Raw genomic sequence first — 27963 nt, 5'->3', positions numbered from 1 at the left:
AATCCAGCAGAATACAATGGTAAAACCATTTAAGCATTTTAAAGTTCTTGCTAAATTTCCTATATTCAAAGATTTCAAAATTCTAAGATGCCCAGAAGATCTAATTTTTAACTTTTAATTCCATTGTTATATTCAGCTTTAGAAGTCTGAGGTCATATATTTATGTAGCATTTATATATATATTTATATATTTTATATAATATGTATATGGATATCTATATCTCTATATATTCATATATATACATATTATATATAATTAAATAAATATATATATTCAATTTTGAATTTTGATAAAGTTCACTGAAAATATCAAGGTATCAATTTCTCTTTGGTTTTGTATTTATCTTTTATCATATTCCATTTTATAAACTTTAATTTGCCATTGAAAATACATATGCACTTAAACCCAAAAATAGATATTTGACTTGAGTCAATATAACCTATGCATCTGATTCGAGCCTTAGGTCAGAACATTTGAGGAGCATGATCCGGGCAAGGGCAGCTGTTTTTAGAGATGCAGAGCTCTCACCCGATCTTCTCTTTTAAACTCTGTGCATCATTTTAAGTGCAGAGAAAATGGAGACAACTAGTGACTTCAGAAACCTACTAAAATCATAGATATCTCAAAGAGGAGAGAGCTATATTTATATATATATAAATTGACATATATCATATATGTATATCTAATATAACACATTTGGAGAAAAATCTTAAAGTGATTTAATAATAGCATGCAAATTTCCTGGAATTATCTTTCATCAAATTAGAATTTCATGAAACGTACAATTGAACTAGGACATACCTATGGAATTATTAATCTCAAGTCTTACTTTCTAGTTACTTACTGAGGTTAGACTCTTTCTCATTTTTTTCTTCTTTTCTAGCCTAATCTTATTTTCACCTGTCTTTCTTTTTCTCTTTTAACTATGACTTAATTCATCAAAATTGGTTCTACTCTTTTAGCAATTTACTTCTTCCCTTTCTTTGAACTCTATTTCGCTTTAACCATGCCTCAAAGCTAGTGAATGAAATAATTTAATCAAAACTTTTATTTAGAATGTAATATTTTGACACATTTTTAATCAGTTTAAAAAATAAGCTATAAATACTCTTGGATCCTTTAGTAAATTGCCAAGTCTCTATCTTCATTAGCCTATAATTTCTATTTCTCCTAAACCATAATGGTTATTTTGTACATGAGAGTAAATTTTCATATATTTTCAATCAGGTTACAGTTAAGGAATTACCCTACTTTCTGGAATTTGGACCAAGCTTTGTTTTGATTCTGAGTGTTATTTCAGCATAAATCAAATCCAAGCAACTTGACCAAATCATTGTATACATTCAGTTAAAAGGAAAAACAAACTTATAAAATACAACCCAAATCACAGTTTGTCTTAAGTTGACATTATTGACTGAATGTAATTTCTGGATTATTTAACTATTTTGATTTCTTCCTCAGATGTTTTGCACATAGAAAAAAATATGTAGGTGTTAAAAACTGAAATGGATCTTTAAAAATTATCAGGAAGTCTTTTCCTATGTCTCAAATACAGGTGTTCCACAAAAGTTTGTTTCCATGATTAAAGATAAAAGTCATAATGCCTTCCAGAATTAACTTCTTTGAAAATAAATCTCTGGTTATATTTATGTAGAGTGAATTTGTTTATTTAAAAATATATCTTGTCTCCTAAAGTAAAATTAGAATTAGTAAGAAAATTTGTATTAGAAATATTAATTCTGTATATAAATACACCAACAAGTAAACACAGACCGAAATTATACAGTGTAATAGAAATTTTTAATCTGGACTGACCCTATTTATCCCTCAGGTGGTTGATAAGTTGAACATTAAGCTGTAGCTTAATATTTAGTTAAGATTCACCAGAAACTATCACTGCTCTATATTCTTATTTTATTTAATTTCTATAAAATATTTTAATTTTTTGGTTTCATTTCTAAGAAATAAGCTTATAAGTAAATTCTGCTTCAATTAAAAAAAAAAAAAAAGCTTAAAGCAGTGTGGTTCATACTGCAGATTACATACAGCCTGAAAGTTGCCCATGAACAAACATTGGTAAGTTGGGATCAGCATTAGAATAGAATACAATAAAAGAATAGAATAGAAAGAATAGAATAGAATAGAATAGAATAGAATAGAATAGAATAGAATAGAATAGAATAGAATAGAATAGAATAACAAAAGGAAATATCAAAGTATCTGCCAAAGTAGTATTGTCTTGTGACTCTTTTACTGAAAGTATACATTTCTGCACTTATGTTTCAAGATGTAGTTATGTCTCTTTCAGAAGATTGTGGTCAAAAACCTTGAAAGCCACTGCTTGAGAGAGCAAAGTGGCTAAGGCTAAAAAAACAGTGTGATCAGGAAAGCATCTGTTGATGGTAGGCAGAGGTGACAAGCTAAGCCTCTGGCGAGGGACTGTTATTATCTACAAACATTCATAAGAGGTCTTAAGCAGAAGAATCTGTGCAACTCCAATAGGCCAAACCTCAACCATTCTAATACATCTCAGCAGAATTCTGACCTCTCTCTGGTATTTCAACTTCTCAGTTTAAGAAACACAACAATTTGGTTGGTCTGAGAAATGATACTGAGAAACATTTTTATGGGATTCTGTTTCAGTCTTCTCTGTAACATGGATTTCTCTTCTTGCTTTCACTTGTTCAGCAAGAAAATAGTAATTGCTTCAATCACTTGTGATCATGAAAAGTCTAAGGTGGCCCTTCTGAAAAATGAGGCTGGATTTGTTGATGTTTGGATGAGGTGAGGCTCTCGGGCAGTGAGGTGGTAAGAAGTTTTCCCAGTGCTCTCACTGCTGATGGGAAGATGACAGGAAGTTCTTAGCAAAGAAAGTAAGTGGCAACCCCGTCTTCATAATCCCCATGCATGGCCCCACAGGCGGTTCTGTAACCGGGTACCCACATTTTTCTAAGAGATAGTTTTTAAACATTATTTTCTCTTTTTTTCTCCTTTCCACCTTTTCCCTGTTTCTTAGCCCTTTGGAAATGTAAACACAACCTTTCACGGCCACCCGCCGCAGACATTTCCTGCAGAGCAAGTTTAACTGTGTGCTCCAAGAGGGATCTCTCCTGGAGAGTTGACAGTCTATTAATTTGCAGACCAAAGCACGGCCCCTGCAGCCTCAGAACTTTCATCCACCAAGAGGGCATGTGAAAAGCAAGTCCACTTGGCCACTTTGACAACTTATTTCTGCCCAGGAAGGCACCAACTCAATTGCCTGGTACATAAGGCACCAAGCTAGCAAGGGGGACCCTGTTCTTGCTCACCTCCTCCACTACCTTATAAAAGTACCACTTTCTGCTCCAAAGGTGAAGTGGCATATTTAAAGGCAGGACGCTGTGCCCCTTCCTCAGGCTGGCTTCGGAATAAATTCACTTGCTTTGTACCCAAACTTCGCTCTTGTTAGTTGGGCTGTGCATGCGGCAAGCAAGTAACCCACATTTCAGTTACAGTTCCCTCAATGCCCTATGAAAACGTAATATTGAGTCCGGGCCCCATTCTGACTCCTCAAGAGAATAAACCACTGTGAGTAGCTGGTCTGGGTGCCCGACGAGTCTCTTGCCTTATGCCTTTCTGCTTGCATTTTTCTTGGCTCTATTTTTCCCAGCACTGCTTTTTCCAGGTATGATCATCACTGCACAAATCATTTTACTTACATGGATGACAATTTAAATTTTAGCCAACTGCCTTCTCAACCTTTTTCAGCTGCATAGGCCATTCATATCCATGTGTCACCAACATGACAACTTTCTGCTGCTGGGAGCTCAGGAGCCTGAAACTCAGTCCCCTAGTTTGGGGATGCTCAACTCTCTCGGGATAGCTTCTTACCCTGGATCCCTTCATTATAAACCATCCACTATTGTTTACCCTTAAAAACAGGTTCTCAGCTGGGCACGGTGGCTCACGCCTGTAATCCCTGCCCTTTGGGAGGCCACAGTGGGTGAATCAGGGGTAAAGAGATCAAGACCATGCTGGCCAACATGGTGAAACCCCATCTCTACTAAAAATAAAAAATGAGCTGGGCCTGGTGGCACACGCCTGTAGTCCCAGCTACTCGGGAGGCTGAGGCAGGAGAATTGCTTGAACCCAGGAGGCAGAGGTTGCAGTGATCCGAGATGGGGCCATTGAACTCCAGCCTGGGCAATAGAGGAGACTCCATCTCAAAAAAACAAACCAACAAACAAAAAAACAAAAACAAAAACAAAAAACAGATTCTCAAAGGCAGACATTAGACATTAGTAGTTTATTAGCTCTAAATGTAGTTCTGACTAATTCAAACCTTCCTTTGCATATCCATGAATACACAAATCATTCTAGATTTTAACTTCCTCTCTTGGCCTCTATTTTGTAAATAAAATCGCTCACCTCCATGAAAAGATCAAACAAAGAGCCATAGACATAGAGGTTACGCACTGCACCAGGTTGAATAGAAAAATAATTTAATCAAAATATGTTTGTTCTCTGTTGTCTGCCAGGATCTAATCGTTTGAGACAGCACTCTTCCAGGTGAGAGGGGCCACTGTCTTTATTTCAAAAATAAGACAAGTCTGATATTTCACACACATCTTTCATTTTGAGAATCCAATATCACTCTGTCAAAACCACTAATGGAATGTCATAATAATCTTTTTAAAGTAAAAAATTCAGGCAGAAAAAAAGAATTGAATGATTTCAGAATGCCTCTTCATTTCCACACAAATATGGCATGTGTGAGTCATAAAATAATATTGAACCTAAAGTATGTTATTTTTTAAATATCTCATAATATTTTTAAAAATACACTTTCCTTTTAATCCTATACTCTAGGTAACCTCTTCAGCCAAAATGAATGTAGCCAGTTCTAAAGTCAACGCAGCTTTCAAAGTCACATTCCAGAACATCGCTACATGGCCCCAGTGTCCTAGTCATTTTAGGGATATCTGCTAATTGAATATCAATTAGCTGAGAATCAAATAGTTTAATTAGAAATGCATTTAGGAATTTGGGTCTTATTTCTGCTGACAAATACAGAGCATTAAAGTTTGCAGCTTTGCTGCAGAAACCACTGAGTGCATGCTAAGCCTGAGGAGGAGCAGGGAGAGCACATCTTTTTAGATCCTTCAGCATAATTGGCGACACACAAACAGAAGCTTGAGCAGCTGTGAGGACTGTGATAATTCAACCAACCCCCTTGCCTCTTGGGATCGTCCCAGGTCACGTCATCACCACAAGTTAGCGTCCCAAGTCATCTTATAGGAAGATGTACTTAACTATTGACAGGTCATGGTACTATACATCTATCATTATTCATGATATTCATTAAAATCCTGTCCTTAGTACACTGTCATCTCAGGCACCACTCTCCCTGGCCTCCCCTCCACTGTAGGGTCTTCACATCACTTGGGAACTGATGACTCCAAATTTTTCTTTTCTATCCTGGCTGCTTCTCTGAGCTTTAAAGGGACATCTCTGTGGGACAAATCTGTGGGATCTGCCAGCACATCCCACAGGCATGACAAGCTCCACATATTCAAAACAGAATTCAGCACCTTCTTTCTACATCAACACCTTCTCCAGTTTCTCTTTCTCCATTAGGGAAATAATAACCCACTAGTCACCCATGCTGGAAAATGGAGCAATTCTTGGCTCTTTCTCTTAGCCTCCATATCCAATAATTCACCATGTCTCAATGTTTCTTAAATTGGACCTTCCATTGACCGGGCGCAGTGGCTCACGCCTGTAATCCCAGCACTTTGGGAGGCCGAGGCGGGCAGATCACGAGGTCAGGAGATCGAGACCATCCTGGCTAACAAGGTGAAACCCCATCTCTACTAAAAATACAAAAATTAGCCAGGCATGGTGGCGGGCGCCTATAGTCCCAGCTACTTGGGAGGCTGAGGCAGGAGAATGGCATGAACTCCGGGAGGTGGAGCTTGCAGTGAGCGGAGATTGTGCCACTGCACTCCAGCCTGGGTGACAGAGCAAGACTCCGTCTCAAAAAAAACAAAAAAACAAAAAAAAAACTGGACCTTCCATCTTCATCTTCTTCGTTTATTAAGTTCATGTTTACCGAATGCCTAATATGTGCTAGCACTCCTAAAGCTGAGTTTTGAGTTTGATTTGGCCAAGAAAACAAAGCAAAATCCTGCCTTTCTCAAGCTTAATTCTAGTTGGGGAAGACAGAAAATAAACAATGATTATAATACATTGGCTATCAGAAGCTGGTACCCAGGATAGAGTAAGATAAATGGAACAGGGTAAGGAGTATTAGGAATGTAGAGGAGATTAAAACTTTAAATGGAGTCTGGGCATGATGGTGGGCACCTGTAGCCCCAGGCAATTGGGAGGCTAAGACAGGAGAATCACTTGTGCTCAGAAGTTTGAAACTGGCATAAGCCTTGATCACACCACTACACTTCAGCCTGGGTGAAGGGGAGAAATCCTGTCTCAAAACAAACAACAAAAAGCAAAAAACAAAAAAAAAATCCCAAGCTTTAAATGGGCTTGTCAGTGTAGGCCTCATTGATGAAGTCACAACTGAGTAAAGACTTAAAGAATGTATGAGCTAGCCATGAACAAATGGGAAAAGAGTGTCCCAGAAAGAGGAGGACCAAGTCAGGGTGGGTGTGTGGTTGGAGGAACAACAAGGAGACCAGTGAGGCTGGAGATCATGGCCTTAGGGGTGACCATCCTTCTTACTTAACTTCCAAATAGCCTCCCTCTCTACATTCTTACCAGCCATCAGGGTTATCTCTCTCCAACTACGATTATCATGATTCTCCCCTTTTTAGACCTCTCAATGGCTACCCATAGACCACAAGAAGCAGTCAAACTCTTAACTGGTGTATAAAGGTTTCCATCATCTGCTTTATGTTTTCTATAGGTCAGTCTCATTCTTCCTCCCATCTACTTTATGTCCAACAATACCAAACTCTTTGTAGTTTCATAAATACTAGTTTTTTGCCCCTATAGCTTGATGTTGTGCCTTCTATGCAGAATACCTATCCCTCTTCCATTTGGCTAAATATAATTACTATACTTCATCATTAACAATCCCTAATACAGATTAAATTCACTGAACCCCCTTTTTCTACCTATGCCTATCTTCAACATTGCTCTTATTAACTGTTGTAACTACTGAGAGGCGAAGCTGGCCGGGCTTCTGGGTCAGGTGGGGACTTGGAGAAATTTTCTGTCTAGCTAAAGGATTGTAAACGCACCAATCAGTACTCTGTGTCTAGCTAAAGGTTTGTAAATGCACCAATCAGCACTCTGTAAAAATGGACCAATCAGCACTCTGTAAAATGGATCAATCGGCACTCTGTAAAATGGACCAATCAGCAGGATGTGGGCAGGGCCAAATAAGGGAATAAAAGCTGGCCACCCAGCCAACCCGCTGGTGTCCCTTTCCATGCTGTGGAGGCTTTCTTCTTTGGCTCTTCACAATAAATCTTGGTGCTGCTTGCTCTTTGGGTCTGCACTACCTTTATGAGCTATAACACTCATTGTGAAGGTCTGTGGCTTCATTCCTGAAGTCAAGCGAGATCACAAACCCACCAGAAGGAAGAAACTCTGGACACATCTGAAGGAACAAACTCCGGACGCACCATCTTTAACAACTGTTAACACTCACCTCGAGGGTTCATGGCTTCATTCTTGAAGTGAGTGAGACCAAGAACCCACTGGAAGAAACCAATTCTGGACACACCATGTTATAAATGTATGCCATAGGTATATGTCATAAACATATGTCTGTATGAAAGTCTTTTATCAGGACCTGTCTAAGCTTCTGAATTACAAAAATTGTGTACCTTGGCTATAGTAGATGCCCAGTAAATATTGTAGATGAATGATTATTATCATGTCTAACTGCCTGTAAAACAAAATAGTGATATCTTAGGTGGACTTTAAGATGAACTTTTTTCCTATTGTTGCAAGATAAAATTACAGTTGTTTTCTGGCTGCCATAGGACTCAACCTTTTAGTCTCATTTAGCTGTCAAAATGTGTGTGCATGTAAAACCACATGTTTAACCATGTTTTACTAAAATTCTAAGCATAAGGCGTGCATTCCTTTTTAAGGGCACATGTGGTTTAACTTCTTTTTTTAACTTTTAAGTTTAGTAAAAGCGCAGGTTTGTTACATAGGTAAACTTGTTTTGTGGGGGTTTGGTGTACAGATTACTTCATCACCCAAGTTTTAAGCCTAGTACTCATTAGTAGTTGTTCTTGATCCTCTCCCTCCTCCGACTCTCCACCCTCCAAAAGGCCCCAGTGTGTGTTGCTCCCCTCTACGTGTCCATGTGTTCTCATCATTAGCTCCCACTTATAAGTGAGTACATGCGGTGTTTGGTTTTCTGTTCTTGTGTTAGTTTGCTAAGGATAATGGTCTGCAGCTCCATCCATATTCCTACAAAGCACGGGATCTTTTTCTATGACTGCATAGTATTCCATGGTGTGTATGTACCACAGTTTGTTTATCCAGTCTACCATTGATGAGCATTTAGGTTGATTCCATGTCTTTGCGGTTGTGAACAGTGCTGCAATGAACATACGTATGCATGTGTCTCTATAATAGAATGATTTATCTTCCTTCGTATATATCCCCAGTAATGGGATTGCTGGGTCAAATGGTATTACTGTATTTAGGTCTTTGAGGAATCACCACACTGTCTTCTACAATGGCTGAACTAATTTACACTCCCACTCCCAGTGTATAAACATTCTTTTTTCTCTACAATCTTGCCAGCTCTGTTATTTTTTAACTTTTTAGTAATAGCCATTCTGACTGGTGTGAGGTAGTGTCTCATTGTGGTTTTGAGTTGCATTTCTGTAATGATCAGTGATGTTGACCTTTTTTTCGTGGGATTGTTGGTTGCATGTGTGTCTTCTTTTGAAAAGTGTCTGTTCATGTCCTTAGCCTACTTTTTTATGGGTTTTGTTTCTTGTAAATTTAAGTTCCTTATGATGCTGGATATTCAACCTTTGTCAGAAAGCACACATTCTTTACATTTAAAGAGGTCACTGCTTAATAAAAATACATTGTATTTAAATATATGGTGTATATACTTCCCATTTATCAATAACCTCTTTTACATTTGTGAAACCCTTTCCAACATACCTTCCAGAAGCTGACTGATAATCCTGTCTTCCTTGTTTCCACAAACACACGGTGCTGGTTCCAGCCCCTGCACCACTATGCTAATGCTCTCCTCTTCTCTTTCTTGGTGCATCAGCTTCTTTTTTCTCTATCTTAAGATTTATCTCTAAATGTTATCCCTCTTATAAACATAACGGAAGCTCTGCTGCTTCACTGAACCCCCTTTGCTACTCACATCCTAATGAGGTCTCTCTCTCCACCTTTGTGTTTCTATTCTTCTTTCACAAAACAGACTTTTGGGGTCACTGTTTGGATTTCCTATTTATCTTGTGTTTTGGCTTCATCTTCTGATTGTAAGATACAAGAAGGCAGAAATTATGTGTTATTTTCCATGTGGTCATCAGAGTGAATATTTGCTGAAGAACTTGGAGTGCCTAATACTAGAATGAGATAAAGAGTTTTGCTAGTTATGTGCATTTGGAGATGGTTAATTAAAGCATAAACAGTCATTGTCCCAAGCCAATCTGGAATTCACCTCTGTATAAGAAGAGTAATGGGCAAAATAATTCATTGAAGACAAGTCCAGTTTCAAGATTCTTACGTCAAGCTTCAAAAGGAAAGTAAATGAATATATCTTAATGAGAGCAAAAATCAATGGAAGAAAATGGCCATGTGATTTTGTCTATCGTACGAAGACAGCTTTATTTCCTTTCTATTTTTTTCTTTTTGTTTAGCAACTCTAAGTTCCAGTTAATCTCTTCTAATTGCAGTTGCTTAGTAGTGATTAATGATGATGCCACCCAAGGGGCAAAGTCAGGATTTCACCTCAATTTGAAGGGTTTATACTTCAGTTCTCTCTTCTCTTTCTCTCCTGACCTTTTCTGTGGAAGGTAGAATATTCTATGTACCCAGATGTGCCATAATTTCTTTGTTGAATACCAGAGTCCTTGCATTAACAATATGTAGAAATACAATAAATCAGAGGGATATTGCAGCATATTTTCCCCAAGAGGAACATTATTATGTGCAATAAACATGTAGAGAAGGACCCGCAGAGCTGGAACCCAATGAGCTGGTTTTCAACTGCCTGGGTGTGAAGAGCTAGTTCCTCTTTTAACTATCGTATTAGAAAAAGCTATGAAGAGAACAGTGGAAAACACTGTTCTACCAAGTGGACATTGCTGACAATTACTTCATTTTGCAGGAGAAAAGCCCTACAACCTGATTTTCTCAGATAGTAAGTTTGTATTTTATGCCCCTTTATCATTTTCTAATCTTTGTAAAGTGAATTGATCTTAATGGCTATATGTGCTTATGAGTTGATTAATTTATCTTGAAGTGACTTTAAGACATCATGTTGTCTGTCTTTCATTGGTTTTAAGTCGACTACAACAAACCCCTCTCAATAAGTCAGCTCTATTCACTTAATCTGTTATAGATCTGAATGTCACCCATAGAATTAGTGTTAGCATTAAGCGGTCTCCCACACACTGTGTTTTGTAGCCTGGTCATTCCTCTGCACAATATGATTGCCTTCACACAAATACTAAATGCTTGAAAATTTACCAAGGGAAGTGGTGTGGTCCCGAGATCGAGGATACACGCTCTGGCACGAGCGCTTGGGTTACGTTCCTAGTTTCATTGTTGTTCACTTTCTCTTTGCCTTGCTTTTCCCACCTGTGAAGGGCAATAAGCATACTTATTCCTGAGGGTTAAACACTAAATAAAACAATATATGTACCTACTTATCTCTATACCACTATACCTGGTCAATAATAAATGCTTTAAAATTTGCTACTGTTACTATGATAAAATAGTCATCGTTTAAAAAATTTAAGTTGTTTTAGAGGCGGGATCTCACTGTGTTGCCAAGCTGGAGGGCAGCGCCATGATCCTAGCACATTGCCTTCCTTCCAGGCCTGCGCTCAGCCAATCCTCCCTCCTCGGTCTCCCATGTAGCTGGGACCACAGGTGCCGACCACCACCCATGGCTCTCGAATATTCACCAGCTTCACTTACTGTATCTGTACCCTGTACTTAGTGACCATGTAGCTGGGACCACAGGTGCTGACCATCACCCACGGCTCTCGAATATTCACCAGCTTCACTTACTGTATCTGTACCCTGTACTTAGTGACCATGTAGCTGGGACCACAGGTGCTGACCACCACCCATGGCTCTCAAATATTCACCAGCTTCACTTACTGTATCTGTACCCTGTACTTAGTGGGAATAAAGCCTCAGACTTATTCACACCATGTTATTTTCCTATTCCATGAAATCGCATTGAATTAATTTTGTAAACTGTAAAGTGCTCTGTGAAAAAAACTTTAAATGTAATTAGCATTTGAAAGGGTAATATGAGGACAGAAATGGTTTTGACACAAGGAAATCGTAGAAAAAGATGGAAGGCAAATTCAACTCCAGCATCCTTTTTCCAGTTCCCTCCTTTATAATGTAGATTATATTTAGAGAATATAATCTAAGTTCATCTCTTTGTGGTTATTCAGTGAGAAAAGGTCCATGAGAGATTTCTCACCAAACAGGCTGAACTGAACAAATCCGGGCCAGTCAGCCCTTCACAGAGGGCAAAGGACACTGCTGCCCTGGGCACAGGCTTGGCCAAGTATGTGCACATCCTGACCAGCATGCGAAGTGTGCCTAAGGGAACATGCACGGCCCTGACCCTATGCCACACATGCCAGACCTGATGTTCACAACAGTTCTAGGTGCCCAGCTCCACTGTAAACAAATCCCAGCAGCTGTAGAGTGATTTGCAGAGGGCATAATCTAGGGTGGGAAAAAGCTTGAGGGACTTGGATCTATTTAAATTTTAAGTCTTAATGTACATATTACCTCATTTGTGTCTTTAGTGTGGAAAAATTTCGTTACTGATGTTTAGTTTTGTTTCTGGTTTTGCCCCAGTATCTCTTTTTTGTAGAATATTGTGAACTGCTGGAGAAAAATAATGCCATAATCATTTCTTTTTTCTCAATACCTTGCCCACATCCTGGCACAAAATAGCTGCTCAATCATTTTTCAGTTACAAATAAATACAAGAAATTTTGCAAAAGATTGTCTTTGGCATTTCTTCCAAAGGTATATATGGAGTGACTTCAAAATGTGGTCAAAGCTCAGATTTCACCGAGAGAAATCCTTAGCAACTTTCTGCTGTACCATGATAAGGATGAAGAGGGGGACTGACAAAACAGCATGCTCGTTGTGAACCCTCTAGCATTTCTGTCTCATTCTGAGTGATTCTGAGAAGATTCAAGAGGTTATCTTAAGACACCATTATTATCTTCCTTTCCAATCAGAAGACCTTTAGACTTTACCAATATTATAAACCCAGAGAAAGGTAATTATTCTATGAAGCACTATTCAAATATTTTTTTATTCATGATAAAACATTTAATATCATGCTATTTTCTAGGGACTTCATTTTGTTATTTGTCTGTGAGTGCCACATATTAAATACTCTAAGCTAACATAGTTTTAAACTGTATAACAACATACATATAATAAAATTATATTGATTCAAAAATTTTAATGTGTAGCCTGAACACTCTTATAGTTAGGCACAATAATAGATTTAACTGTATTTTTAGTTCATTAAACAAAATGAATCATAACGATTTCATATTTATGCACAAAAATTGCATTCTGTGCAGGTTATATGTATATGGACAAATGATCTCTTATTGAGACTGAGTCATCTCAAGAGGAAAATTCACTGTAAATTTGGTATGAGTGGCACTATGCAAACTGTATTCTGATATTTTATTCATTGATAATAAAGCTGAATAAAACTTCCTTTTGTGATGTAGAAATGCTCCCTAAGTATATTTTGCTGTATGCAAACACAAAGAGACAGGTGTCCAGCTGATTATTGCATATGGCTGTCATTCTAAGAGCTGCTCATATAAGCTATTTACGCTTTTGGGTGTGGATCATATCTGCCTTGGAACATATGTCATCCTTAGAGTCTGTTCAGCATCTCTACAAATGGAAATTATTCTTTGATAATTTAAATTATTTGAATTATAATTGTATCAAAAGATATCATGACCAAATATGAGTACATATGTATCCCAGGAAGCCTTTAATTAAAAAAGAGAAGACAGCAGGTTGAGAGCCAGGCAAGAAATAATTACAAAAGAGACAGATATTTGATATTTGGTTTCCTAGTTCACCTCAAACTCAAAAATTTCTTAATGTTTTAGGAGATTTATAAAAATCAAATGTTCCTTATTTCCCTACTACAAAAACTTTACTTTTCTGACAGTAGATGAAAAGAAAAAAAAATTGGCCTGGGATCCAGTTTATATTTTACTATGGATTTGAGTCTTATTTAATTTATTTTCTACTCTGCCCAATTTATCCCTGAAATTTGGTACATGCATTCAACGAGTATTAAATACCCCTCTTCCATCTGAGCTCAGCTTTTCCTTCCCTCCTTCCTTTTTTTCTCGCTCTCTCTCTTCCTTTCTTCATGTTTTCTTCTCCTTACATTCATTTCTTTCTTCCTTCTCCCACCCCTTCAATCCTTTCCTTTCTTTTTCTATATCTTCTTGCGTTTTTTTTTATGCCTTATATTCTTTGCAGTCCATCAACTGTTTTCAACCCTCGAGCTAGGAACCACAGCTTAATCACAACTTAAAGCTATCACTTTGTACCCCTCATTCAACAACTTCCCATGCCCTCCCTCCCTCCCCCTGCTGCACGACAGAACAACTCTAGTCAGTACTATACTGTATATTTCAAGATGACTAAAAGAGTACATTTCAAATGTCTCGCCATAAAAAATGATCGGTAAACGAGATGATGGATATGTTAATTAGCTCAATTTAATCATTTCACATTGTTATATATCAAAATATCACATTGTACCCCATAAACATATAAAATTATGATTTGTCAATAAAAATAATACTAATTTAAAAAACGCAAAACACAAAAGCTCTCACTTGACACATTCCTAGCCCCAGTGCAAAGACTTTTGCTGAGGCGGAAGTTCTGTTAGTCATCTGCCAAGGCAATATTGTCAAAATTTCCAGATCGTAAAAATGACCTCGGGATCTAGCTGACACACAGATAGCCAGAACCAAGGGAAAATGTATTTTAACAAACTCCCTAGATGATTCTTACGAGGAAAGTGCTAGAAAAGGCTAATCTAGATCCACCCCTCAGTCGATGCAGGATTTTTCTTCTTGCCATTCTGACCTGCCGTCGTACAATACCAGCTTCAGCACACCTATAAATATTTCTTTTAGGAGAAAGCCTATTCCATTGTTAGACCGCTCTAATTATAGGGGAAACAAAAGTCTTCTTATGTTGTTCTTAACTCCATTTCCTATCTTGCAGATTACAGTTTTATCATGGGCACATACCGCTATCATTAAAAAACTAGACTAATTGTAGAGGAAATCAAAAGCACTGTAATACACATGATTTGACAGGAACAGGGCTTTGCTAGCAGGGAAGAAATGAAAATGGGATCAAGTCTTCCCAGCAAAGGAAATTAACCAACAGGAGTCTGACAATTACAGGCTTATTTTTAGAGACAGGTGATATGTTTTGAAGGTTATTAAGATGTAACCTCTTATTCATCTAGAAACCTAAATTTTTCTCCTTGAGAAAAAATCTTTAGGAAAGCTACAAAATGTTGTTACCTCTGACAGGTGAGTTCCCAGAGAATAATGCTATTATCACATGATTTTAATCAGAAAACTTCAGTTTAAATTTCGATTAAGACACAGTAATCCTGCCACCTTGAGTAATTGATGGAACTTCTCTTAGAATTAGTTTTTCATGTGTGATATATAATAAGGCAATTCTGACATACTTAGTTGTAATAAGGATAGAAGGTGCTATGAGGATGAAAAATTATAAACTTCGTTCAGTAAGTATGTGAGCGTTGTCAAGCAATGTCACTAAACTGGCTATAAGATGTGTCTCTGGTAGAATTCTAGTACTGATTAATTGAAGAGAAAAAAGAGCATAACAATCCATTGGCATGCAGCACGCATGTGTCTAAACTTACCTATCTCTAGAAGTCACACCTCGTGTTTTTAAAATATCGTTCTACTCTCAACAGAATTTTTTTATCCTTATTAGGTTTCACGTATTTATTGGTGTGGGAGAATAGAAACAAGAAAACCAGGCTGAGAAAAGACTGAGACTTCAAACCGAAATCAGTCATCACTTCTCTATATTGGCCAAGCAAGACCATGGAACAATAGATTAAGGTGTTATGAATGTAAAAGACAATATAGGAAGCTGCATGAATTATTGAGGCTCCTGAAGTCATCTTACATCTGTCTGCCCAAAGAAAATGCATTCGGGAGAATTGCCTTATTGCACTTTGTGTGTGTCATTATACTAAAAAAGTCAATTTTTAAAGGAGACAAATTACATGTTCATTTTTCTCTTTATACACAATATATCAATGTACGTATTCAGGAGGATACGTCAGTGTTGGATTTTTTAATAGGAAAAAACAGAGCCTCCCCCACCCCTGCCCCGGCCAACAAATTAAACCCTGGTTCTGACATTAGCTAGCTGTTTATTCTTGATAAAGACACAGATAAAGTCAATGATCACTGAAAGATGCGTCTAGCTTCAACCTTGATTTGTACACGCATTTTTATTTAAAGAAAATGTTTTAAAATAGAGATAAACAACTTGAGCACTGAAGTAAAACTGAGGAAGGACACAAAAATAAACATGGAGTCGTATTTTGAGTTCATTATGTCAAGTATTCCTTTCAGAGAACAATGGCAGGTAAAAAACAGATTAGATAAGATTTCCGATATAACATTAGGACAAGTGATGTCAAAATTTTAAAAAAATTATTTACTTACTGTTGTTCCTGATAAAATATTTTTATAGTAAACCTAATATTAGCATTTCTCATTTAGTAAAACAAAGGCAAATTTGATTGCGGTTTGAATCTCTTTTAGTTTTTAAAATACTTCTAATATGTGTAAAAAAGAAGTTTAACCCTAAATTATGTATCTCATTTTAAACACGTTATTTAACATTGCTGAGGGCTGCAAAATATGAAGAGATTAGAATCAATTTTCTGAGCACCTTCCGTATCCAGGGTACCAGAGAAGAAAGAAGAGGTCTTCAAAGTTCAATGTATTGCTTATTGAACAAATACTGAATGAATTCCTCACACATGCCAGGGAAGGCTGATCTATAGCAGCATTGTTATATAAGTGCTGTAAAGGAGATAAACATGTACTATGGAAAAAAATCAGATTAATTCCAGCTATGAATCTCTGTAAAGGTTTAGGTAGGATGCAACCGAAGAAAGCATTCATGAACTAAATCTGAACAACTCTACAAAATCATATAAATGAGCATATAAATGATGCTGAGCATATAAATGATGAAAATTAATGATTTCAGGGGAATATACAGCCATGTTTCCCATAACAATGTTTCAGTGATGAACCTCATATGTAATAGAGGTTTCATAAAATTATAATAGATATGTTTAGATACACAAATATTTACACTGTGTTAAATTGCCTGCAGTATTCAGCACAGTAACCTGCTGTCAGTGACATTCTGTACAGGCTCATTGCCTAAGCAGTAGGCTATGCCATACAGCCCAGATGTGTAGTAGGCTATACCATCTAGGTTTGGGTAAGGGTACCCTATTGTGTTCCCACAGAGAAAAAACCTCCTAACAGTGCATAAACTGTACGTACATTGGAGATGTTTTTCTGTATTTAATTTCAGAATCTATATGAATGACATGATTGAAAATTTCCAAATAAACTAGTTTACTAGACAGTCATCGCACCAATATTTTGTATGTTTCAAAACAATTTCAGCTGTTTGCTTAGGATGTTTAATGTAAGTAAAATTTTTCTGGGGAAAAACATTTTTCTGAATAAGAGGCAAACTTCTTATTTATAAAATTAATATTTTTAAATTATTGACTGGGTTGGCTTTTCTTTCTTTGTAAAAAATTTCCATGAATATTTTTATAAACTTATAAATATCAGATTTTACTGATATGTTTTTCTGAACAAGCAAAATGGTATAATTAACATTTGAGCAATGATTTTGATTCCATTCCTCAATTGTGAAGTCAGTGCACAACACATGTGTCTCTAAATTTTGTGAGAATCATCTGGATCGAAAAATGTTGGAAGATTTGTATTTATAATTAACTTGTTATTCAAAAATTTAATTTCATGAAGTGACCTAATAATATCTTTATTTTTATTCACCTTTTGTTCATAATAATAATACAGTCATTATCATATACAAATCATTGACAGAGATAAAACTTCATTTTTAGTTTTTTGTCACTAGACAGATATGTTTTCATTTCTGAGCTCTCTTGAGTATATTCTAGTACTACCAATCCATAAAAATTTCATAATTTTGCTGATTCAATAGTATACCTCTGGTATAAAAATTAGATGGGATACTTCTCATTTGTATTTTAATATCTCATCTCTCGAGTTGTTTGTATCAATTTCTTTTCTTGAATTTCCGAAGCAGTCTCCTGTAACATTTTACTGCTTAAAACTTAAAACCCCCATTTCTTTGTTCTTGACTTCAAGCTTTGTATAACTCAAGTGTGACAACTCTAGATCCCAAAACTTATCTCTGAAAGGATTTATATGTTAGCAATTTTAAATTTTAATTTCTTCATGAACATTTATTGAGCACTTACTATATGCAGTGTACTTTTAACATCTTTCATCTCATTGTACTTCTCAGAAAATGATAGTCACACATCTTCTTAAATGTTTAAATTATTGTTGCTCAAATGACATGTCATAAAGAATTAATGGAAAGTACAATGAGATGAAAAGCATAATGAGTACAAAGAGAAAAGTAATGTTTGATGCTTGCCATTTTGAAATTCGCTAGAGGCAGTCTGTCACTGTGCTCATCATTTTCCCTTCTAAAGTGTCTCTTGAATTTACCCTTTCTTCTCGAGTCTGGCTACTGAGGCTGAAGCTCAGACTTTCACCCTTCATGCCTGGAATGTTACAGCAGCTCTTTAACTGATAAATCTGTCTCTACCCATTCCTTCTGGAATCCATCTTTCATTGTGATAAGCTTTCTAAATCACTAATATTGTCATGCCACCCTTCTACATACCACACCCTATTTTCTTCTGCATAAAGATCAAACTCTCTCATCCAGCCTTAATGGTCACTTATAATTTTGTGCCGTTCTACTGGTGAAGCTTCATTTTCTAATTTTTCTCAGTCTACATACACTACCTCTGTCAGATTTGACAACTCACTTCATTCCCAACTGTATTAGTCAAGGTTCTCCAGAGAATCAATCAATCTATCTGTCTGTCTATCTATCTATCTATCTATCTATCTATCTATCTATCTATCTATCCATCTATCTGTCTATCATCTATCATCTGTCTGTCTAATCTATCGGTATGTGCATATACATATGCGCACACTAATTAACACGGGCATTGGCTCACATGCTCATGGAAGCTGAGAAGACCCACCATCTGCCCTCTGTGAGCTGGAGACCCAAGAAAGCCTGTGGTGTAATTCTGCCTGAGTCCAAAAGTAGGAGGGCTGATCATGTAAATCCCAGTCTGAGCCAGAGCCTGGGTGGGGAAGTGGGGGATGTGCTGGTGTACATCCTGGAGGTGGAAGACCCGAGAACCAAGAGCTCTGATCTCCAAAGGCAGAAGATGGAAGTCCCAGCTGAAGGGAAGACAGAATTCATCCTGTCTCTGCCTTTTTGGTCTATTTGGACCCTTAATGGATGGGATGATGCCTGCCCACATTGGTGAGGGCAAATCTTTACTTGATCTGCTGATTCAAAGGCTATCCTCTTCCAGAATCACCCCAGCAAACTCACCCAGAAACGATGCTTTATCTGCTCTCTGTGTATCACTTAACCCAGTTAAGACACAGAATTAACCACCATAGCAAGACACACTGTCTCTCGCCAAGCTCCTGCTTTGTAATTTGCTTCTTTGGAATGCTTCCCCTTCCCTGTAGTTATCCAACCACTAACCCATCCTGTAAAGCCAACACTGAACCTCACTTACTCTAACGGTTCCAGCACATCCCAATGTTCTTTCCCTTTCTGAATTCCAGTAACATTTATCATCAGAATCTCATGGCTTGTGACTCAATTGCTCCTGAAAAAGGCACTGGAATCAAACACAGACACACTGGGTTCACAGTTCAAAGACACACATTGTTCACGGTTGAGCCTTCAGACTGTTGCTGCCTCCCTTGTCCTCTGGTATGGCAGTCACCACAGCCTCCCAGTGACGGATGATGTTTCCTTCTTCTCCCTTACTCTGGAAGCCCATGGGAGGCACCCTACTGGTGTTAGCTTCCCATGCCCAGTGCCCCCGAATCACTGCTGACACATAGCAGTCTCTCGATACATGTTTGAAGATTGAATGTCTGCCATGAATTCTAATCTAGGGCTGCCTTATCTGTAAAACAGAATGAAGCCCTGCCCTGCTTAGTTCACAAGATCATTTTGAGTAGGAAGAAAAGGAGGGGAAGAGCTTTGTAGTTGTAAGCACTATAGAAATATTATATACTATATGATATTGTGTATATAACGATGCTTTCCTAACTACTCTCTTTGAGGCTAGAAACTGTCTTATTTTGACACCAATGTGCACACTTGACTACTAATATTCTGTTGGCTGATGTCATACTTTTAGTAAAATTTATGCAAATTTGTTAATTAATTATAATTAATGTAATATTAAAATCATTCCTTTCTATACTGTTAGTATATGTAAGTGTCTCCTATACGTCACAGTGCTTAAAACAACAAAATCACTGACATTCCAACCCTGAACAACCTGAGTGTTTCCATGAATTATATTTGTATATGTTATATCCTCTGCACATAAAAATGAAAAAAGATACAATTTAAAACAAAATCATTAAGATAATCACCTCCTAGGATAGAAAAAAGAGCCAGGGAACTCTTGTTTGGCATTAGGAGGAATCTCTACTTTGAATAGAAAGAGTTAGAAGAACTGGATTTTGATCTCGGTTCTACAGACATACTGGCTAGATGGTGGTGAGCAAATTACTCATGTTCACAGAACTTCACTTTCTTTCCGGGAAAAACATAAATTTCAATATAATTCTTGCTCTCATGTTGATATCACAGATTAATGTAAATAAAAGGAGAAAATATATGTTGATATGTTACTTTATGAATGCAAGTTTTTAAAAAATTTAAGTATCCGAATCTCACACTATATACTAATATATCAACAACACTATTAAATAAAATATTTTTATAATGGTGACTATACAAAAATACTGACTACATGAAAAACTTTGGGATGGAATACACATATGTTTGGGGTTATGTTTCTGAGTACTTTTGGTGAAATGCATTGATTTGAGTAAATGACACATACAAACCATTTTTACAAATCAGAATGCCTTGGACACAAGGATGTTTTCCTTTTTCTTGATTATCTTTCTAAGTGGATTTAGCAGATTAGCTAATAGCAATTTATTTCTGCCTTGTGTGAAAAGTAGGTGTTAGGTGTGAAGAAGCCAATGAAAAGTAACTGTCAGCTTTTTTTTTTTTTAGACAGAGTTTTGCTCTTTGTTGCCCAGGTTGGAGTGCAATGGCGTGATCTTGGCTCACTGCAACCTCTGCCTCCCGGGTTCAAGCGATTCTCCTGCCTCAGCCTCCCGAGTAGCTGGGATTACAGGCATGCACCACCACGCCTGACTAATTTTGTATTTTTAGTGGAGACAGGGTTTCTCCATGTTGGTCAGGCTGGTCTCGACCTCCCAATCTCAGGTGATCTGCCCGCCTCAGCCTCTCAAAGTGCTGGGATTACAGGCGTTGAGCCACCGCACCTGGCCAGTAATTGTCAACTTTTGATGGAACAACTTTAACAGAAAGTCATGACTCTAAAGCAAGTCCTGCTATAAAGAATAATAGAGAAAGTGAGTAAAACATGACAAAACCCCAAAACAACAAAAAAGTATATGTCCACAGTGTAGACATGAAGTGGAGGTGCTGAAATTAGCACATCAAACCTTATCATTAACTTTTGTCAAAACAAAAGACTTTAATTTTGGAGGTGAGGTGGGGTAGGCAATTCCTTCAAGTTGTGGTCCAGCAGGAGCAACATCATGTCTTTAGCATTGCATCCAATGTGGGGAAGGACACGGGTGTTCTGAGTCACTGTAATAAAGGAGGAGTAGTTGATATCACATTTTTCTTAACACAGCTGAATATTATGCTTCTTTTGTTTTTATAAGTTTCTAATGTTAAGTGCCTAATTGAATTACACAATACAGGTTGATAAACATGGATTAGGATAGACTAGATTTAATTCCTCTGGATTGCTGAGAAGGAATCTATCATCATCATCATCATGGCCAGGCACGGTGGCTCGCATCTGCAATCTCAGCACTTTGGGAGGCTGAGGTGGGTAGATCACGAGGTCAGGAGTTTGAAACCAGCCTGGCCAACATGGTGAAACCCCGTCTCTACTAAAAATACAAAAGTTAGCCGGGCGTGGTGGCGGGCGCCTGTAATCCCAGCTACTCGGGAGGCTGAGGCAGGAGAACAGCTTGAAACCAGAAGGCAGAGGTTGCAGTGAGCCGAGATTGTGCCACTGCACTCCAGCCTGGGCAAAAGAGCGAAACTCTGTCACAAAAAATAAATAAGTAAATAAACAAATAAAAATAATCATGCTATGAGGGCCCTTCTGAATCATTAAAAATAGAATGTATTTATCCAGTAGGGTCTGAATTCCATGTATTATTTACTTTGCAAAATTTGGCAACCCATGCCATATTTCACTTTGTGTACCAAAGACATAAAGTAGAAAATAACATGGTGTATATTTGGGAAAAAAGGGAAAAGACCGATCCTGAACTTTGCATTTAGCTGGATTTTCATTCATATCTAGTTTAGACCTTTCCATGGCAAGAAATCTTATTGCCATTGATTATCCTACTGTCTCTTTTTCATTTTCCTCCAATTAATGTGGGCATCCAAGACCCTTCTACCCATTAGTTTTTCAACAACCTACTTGGGCCCATTTTGCTTTGCATTCATTTATATGGTGCTACGATGTGAATGTGCCTCCTCCAAAGTTTATCAGTTGGAAACATAATTGCCATTACGACAGTATTAAGAGGTGAGGTGATTAGGATGTGCATACCTCGTTTTATTGCATTTTGCTTTATTAAGCTTTTGAGATAATTCATTTTTTAGAAATTGAAAGTGGTGGCACCCCTGCATCGGGTAAATATAGCAGTACCGCTTTTCCAACAGCATGTGCTTAATCTGTCTCTGCGTCACATGTTGCTAATTCTTGCAATATTTCAAACTTTTTATTTTATATCTGTTGTGGTGATCTGTGATGAGTGATCTTTGATGTTACTATTGCAATTGTTCTGGGGCACCATGAATTGTGCTCATATAAGACACTGAACTTATTAAGTGTTGTATGTGTACTGACGGCTTCATCAAACAACTATTTAACTATTTCCCCGTCTCTGTCCTTCTCCTCAGGCCTTCCTACTACCTAAGACACAACAATATTGAAATTAGACCAATTAATAACCCTACAATGGCCTCTAAGTTTTCAAGTGACTAAGTGTTTTTAGTCTAGAAATGATTAAGCTTAGTGAGGAAGGCATGATGAGAGCTGAGATAGGCTGAAAGCTAGGCCTCTTATGTCAAGCAGTTAGCTAAATTGTGACTAAACAAAAAGCTTCTGACGGAAATCTTTTCCAATGAGTACACAAATGATAAGAAAGCAAAACAGCCTTATTGCTGATATGGAGAAAGTTTGAGTGGTCATGAAAGAAAACCAAACCAGCCACAATATTCCCTTAAGCCAAATCCTAATTCAGCACAAGGCACTACTCTTTTCAATTCTGCGAAGGCTGAGAGAGGTGAAGAAGCTGAAGAAGAAAGGTTGAAAGCTAGCAGAGGATGGTTCATGCAGTTTAAGGAAAGACACCGTCTCCATAACATAAAAGTGCAAAGTGCAGTAGCAGTGTTGGTGGAGAAGCTGCAACAAGATATCCAGAAGGTCTAACTAAGATAATTAATGAAGGTGGCTACACTAAACAACAGATTTTCACTGGAGAAAAAGCAGCCTTCTATTGGAAGAAAATGCCATCTAGAACTTTCACAGCAAGAGCAGTCAATGCCTGGTTTCAAAGCTTCAAAGGACAAGTTGACTCGCTTGTTAAGAGCCAATACAACTAATGACTATAAGTTGAAGCCAGTGCTCGTTTAGCATTCTGAAAACCTTAGGTCCCTTAAAAAGTACATTAAATCTACCCTACCTGTGCTCTAGGAATACAGTAACAAACCCTGCAAGATGGCACATCTGTTTATAGAATAGTTTACTGAATATTTTAAGCCCACCATTTAGACCTACCGCTTAAAAAAAAAAAAAAAGTGCTTCAAAATATTGCTGCTCATCAACAATGTACCTAGTTACCCAGGAGCTCTGAGGGAGATCTACAAGGATATAAATGTGGTTTTCATGCCTGCTAATACAACATCCATTCTGCAGCCATTCTTGTTCCATTCTGCAGTGCATGGATCAAGGAGTAGTTTTAAATTTCAAGTCTTATTAAGAAATGCATTTTGTAGGGCGATAGCTCCCATAGATAGTGATGGATCATTCCTCTGATGGATCTGGGCAAAGTAAATTGAAAATCTCAGAAGGATTTACCATTCTAGATACAATTAAGAACATTCATGATTCATGGGAGGAAGTCAAAATATCAACATTAACAAGAGTTTGGAAGAAGTTCATTCCAACTGTCATGAATGGTTTTGAAGAGTTTAAGACTTCGGTGGAGAAAAATCACTGCAGATGTAGTGAGAATAGCAAGAGAACTAGAATTAGAACTGGAATCTGAAGATATGATTGAATTTCTGCAATCTCATAATAACACTTTAATAGATAAAGAACTACTACTTATGGATGAGCAAAGAGAGTGGTTTGTTGAGATGAAATCTGCTCATGGTGAAGATGCTATAAACATGGTTGAAATGACAACAAGGAAATTAGAAAATTACATAAACTTAATTGATAAAGCAGTGACAGGGTTTCAGAGGATTGACTCCAATTTTGAAAGACGTTCTTCTGTGAGTAAAATGCTATCAAATAGCATCATAGACTACGGTGCAGTCTTTTGTGAAAGAAGAATCAGTTGATGTGGTGGCTTCATTGTTGTCTTATTTTAAGAACTACTACAGCCACGTTAACCTTCAGCAACCATCAGACTGATCAGTCAGCAGCTGTTAATATCAAGGCAAGATCCTCCACCAGCAAAATGAAAATGACTTGCTGAAGGTTCAAATGACTGTTAACATTTTTTGCCAATAAAATATTTTTAAATTTAAGTATCTATTTTTGTTGTTGTTATTGTTCTTTTTCTTCATTTTGCTCTCCTGTGAGGAGCCAGTTAAAAGCCTACTTTGATAGTCTGAGGAAAGCACGCTGTTGGCTTAGACCATGACGGTACTGATAGACATAAAGAAAAGTGGGTAGATTGGAAGATATTCTGGAGATAAAGCTAACAGGATTTTTTAAAAGTATCTAATTTTTTAATGTAATGATACTGAATATTTAATAGACTACAGTATAGTGTATACATAACTTTTATATGTACTGGGAAACCAAAAATTTTGTGTAATTCACTTTATTGCAATATTCACTTTATTGAGGTAGTGTGGAACCAGACCACAAATATCTCTGAGGTATGCCTGTGTTGACGCTGTTATCTCAGAACTGGGCTATCATGGGAGTTGGTTCCTGAAAATAAGGTGAAGTTCTGCCTCCTCCTGTTCTCTTACTCTCACTCTCTCTCTTGCTCTTCTGCCATGTGTGAGGTAGTAAGAACACCTTAATCAAATGGTAAGCAGATACTAGTGCCATCCTCTTGGACTTCTCAGCCCCCAGAAACATAAGCCAAATAAATTTCTTTTCTTTATAAATTATCCAGTTTGTAGTATTCTGTATAGTAGTAGAAAATGGATGAGGACATATGGTTTATACAACTGAGTGAATACAGAAGTAATTCACCCCTCTCTCTTTCAAACTTCTAGCACCTAGCATACCTGTTAGGGAAGATGGTAGTGTGTGAGAGGAGATTTTATTGGATTTGATTTATTTTGAGATGGTGTCTCTCTCTGTCACCCAGGCTGGAGTGCAGTGGCCTGATCTCAGCTTATTGCAACCTCCGCCTCCCGGGTTCTTGTGCCTCAGCCTCCTGAGTAGCTGGGATTACAGGCACACACCATCACACCTGACTAATTTTTGTATTTTTAGTAGCACAGAGTTTCACCATGTTGGCCAGGCTGGTCTCGAACTCCTGACCTCAAGTGATCCACCTGCCTTGGCCTCCCACAAAGTGCTAGGATTACAGGTGTGAGCCACCGTGCCCAGCCGAAGAAGAGAATTTAATATGCTAAGGTCTGTGCAGTTTACCCAGAATACTTTATGTATAAAGATACAGATTAAAAATATACCTATATAGGGAGATAAATATTTGATACAGAAAGATAGATATAAGAATAGATGTAACTATATATAATAACAGAAAGATGTAACTTTCTGTTACTTTCATTAATATTGAATTGGGATAGGAGATTTCCAACATTTCAGATATTCCCATGACTGTTGCTAATAAACATAACAGTTGACCTGGCAAAATATCATGTACTTAATTAGCTATAGGAGTGATTACATCAATATTATGTATAATATTATATATATTTATATACATATTATATATGAAACACTAATTCTAAGTTAACATTCTTAACTCATCAGATATCTCAATTCTTAGTCATTCTGAATCAATAAAAGCTTACCCTTTTGCTCTCAATGGGCGCTTGATCAGTATTACTGATTTTGAATTTTACGATTTTCTTTTTTAATAGATCTTACTTTCCACCTTTTCTGTGCCTTTATTAGCAACTAACTTGAGCTTTGTTCTCACTGTGAGGTCTACTCCCTTGAACTGGCCTTATAGTTCTGATTTATCAACCTCTGTCTGGCTTCACTTTTCTCCTTAACTTAGATTGTGAGATCCATATTAAGTTTATTTAATTGTCTTCTCACTGATGCTCTCAAATCTCTTACCTGTTGGACTTTCCATCCCTGTACTCTAATTAACCCCAACTCTGTGATCATTATGGTGTTTCTTCACTGCTAGCAGCCTATTTTAGCACTGCTGGAGAAAAGTGGATAAGAAAAATCATACTAATTCACTACAGATCCCTACTGTCCAGTCCTATTTCTGTAGCTCTACTACCATGTGTCTCCTGATTCGATATGACTTCATCGTCTAAAAGACTTTCCTCCTTCTCCTTATATCCTAATCTATTTTCTCCTTCTCAGGTTTGAAATCTCTACTTTTTCATTTGACCATGTATATCAACACCATCCGAGATAATCTGTATTAATCTTCTCTATACAAAGGCATCCCGTATATCCAGCCTCTTATTCTTTTTTACTGTCTCAAAGAAAAGATAAAAACAGACATATTGCCTTCCTATTTTAGTGCTTAACTCACTATCTGGACTGCAATATTAACCCTTTTTTTCTGTTCTTTAAAACTTATTTCATTAATTAATCATTGTCCATATTTCTGCCTTTCTTCTTACATTTGCTCTGCCCACAAACGTGCCTTCATTTCTCTGTCTCCTGACAAAGCCTTTCCTCAGGCTGGCAGTCTCCCAAGGTTCAATTTGTCTTGTCTTCTTGCTACTAAACCTTGTGAAACAGTAGTTATGATTCTTTCCCAAAATCCTGTCATTCTTTCACTTCTTGCATAGTGACTTTCACTACAAATACTTGATAATAACCAGTCTGGAACCCTTTGCTCAGCCTTCACTTCGATCGACTTCAATATCTGACCAGGGTAAACATCCCTTGTTTCTTGAACCTAATTCACCCTTGATTCTGCATGATAGTTTTAACTTTGACCATTCCACTATTTCTGTAAGAAGAATGGACATTATCATTTATGAAGTTCTTGCATCAGTTTATATATATATATATTTTTCTGTTATTTCAGACAGTGTTGTAATTTTTTTTTAAAGGGCAGGTAAATTTTTCTTTTTTTTCTTTTTTTTATTATTATACTTTAAGTTCTAGGGTACACGTGCACAATGTGCAGGTTAGTTACATATGTATACATGTGCCATGCTGGTTATATATTTTAAAAATGTGCTCTAACAACTATCATCCTCACTTAGTTCCCAATAGCAACCAACATCTTACATTCTCTATTGTTGGTGCTGCCAGTTTGTGAATAGATCTCATTTCTTTTTCATAATCTCAGGACCTCTCTCTCTTTCTTTCCCCCTGCCTTTTTTTTTTTAATCTTTTTTTTGTGGAGACAGAGTCTTGCTCGGTGGTCCAGGCTGGAGTGCAGTGGCACAATGTCTGCTCACTACAACTTCCACCTCCCGGGTTCAAGCAATTCTCCTGCCTCAGCCTCCCGAGTAGCTGGGACTACAGGCACCCACCACCACGCCTGGCTATCAGGACCTATCTCTCAACCTCCAAACTCATATCTCTACCTACTTGCTCATTACTGTTACTTAAATATTTTGATATGTGCAGCATAACCAAAACAAACCTTATCATTTCTATGGCCCTTATCTCTAAATTAATTTTTTCTCCTTGCTTTGAAAATATTTATTCACAGACAGTACTTCTTAAAGGAATTGCAACTTGAAACCTAAAAGCAATTCTTGATGCCACTGTCTATTTTTTCTCCTTTAGAACATCTAGTTTTATTCTGTTTCTCTTTTTCGATGCCTTCCTTTTAACC

At 37.3% G+C, this 27963-nt stretch overlaps 1 long non-coding RNA gene across 11 annotated transcripts in view; it reads right to left on the bottom strand.

The window, feature by feature from the left end:
- Positions 1–27963, bottom strand: part of LOC100608367 (uncharacterized) — a 230563-nt gene that overhangs the window by 27429 nt on the left and 175171 nt on the right. The window contains exons 5-7 of one of the 11 annotated variants that reach the window (XR_008547716.2): positions 11978–12073; positions 10688–10798; positions 9357–9468 (exon numbers count right to left, since the gene is read on the bottom strand). This is a non-coding gene — a long non-coding RNA (uncharacterized LOC100608367). Of the gene's footprint in view, positions 1–882; positions 2838–8765; positions 9469–9794; positions 10068–10687; positions 10799–11977; positions 12077–21181; positions 21323–27963 lie in introns of those variants that run through there. The other 10 variants (XR_008547704.2, XR_008547717.2, XR_008547703.2 and 7 more) reach the window with 10 other exon arrangements.

The sequence above is a fragment of the Pan troglodytes genome, chromosome 3 (assembly GCF_028858775.2).
Source record: "Pan troglodytes isolate AG18354 chromosome 3, NHGRI_mPanTro3-v2.0_pri, whole genome shotgun sequence".
NCBI classification, from domain to species: domain Eukaryota; kingdom Metazoa; phylum Chordata; class Mammalia; order Primates; family Hominidae; genus Pan; species Pan troglodytes.
Note: the sequence above shows the minus strand (reverse complement) of the source record. Positions and strands in the feature narration are given on the sequence as shown.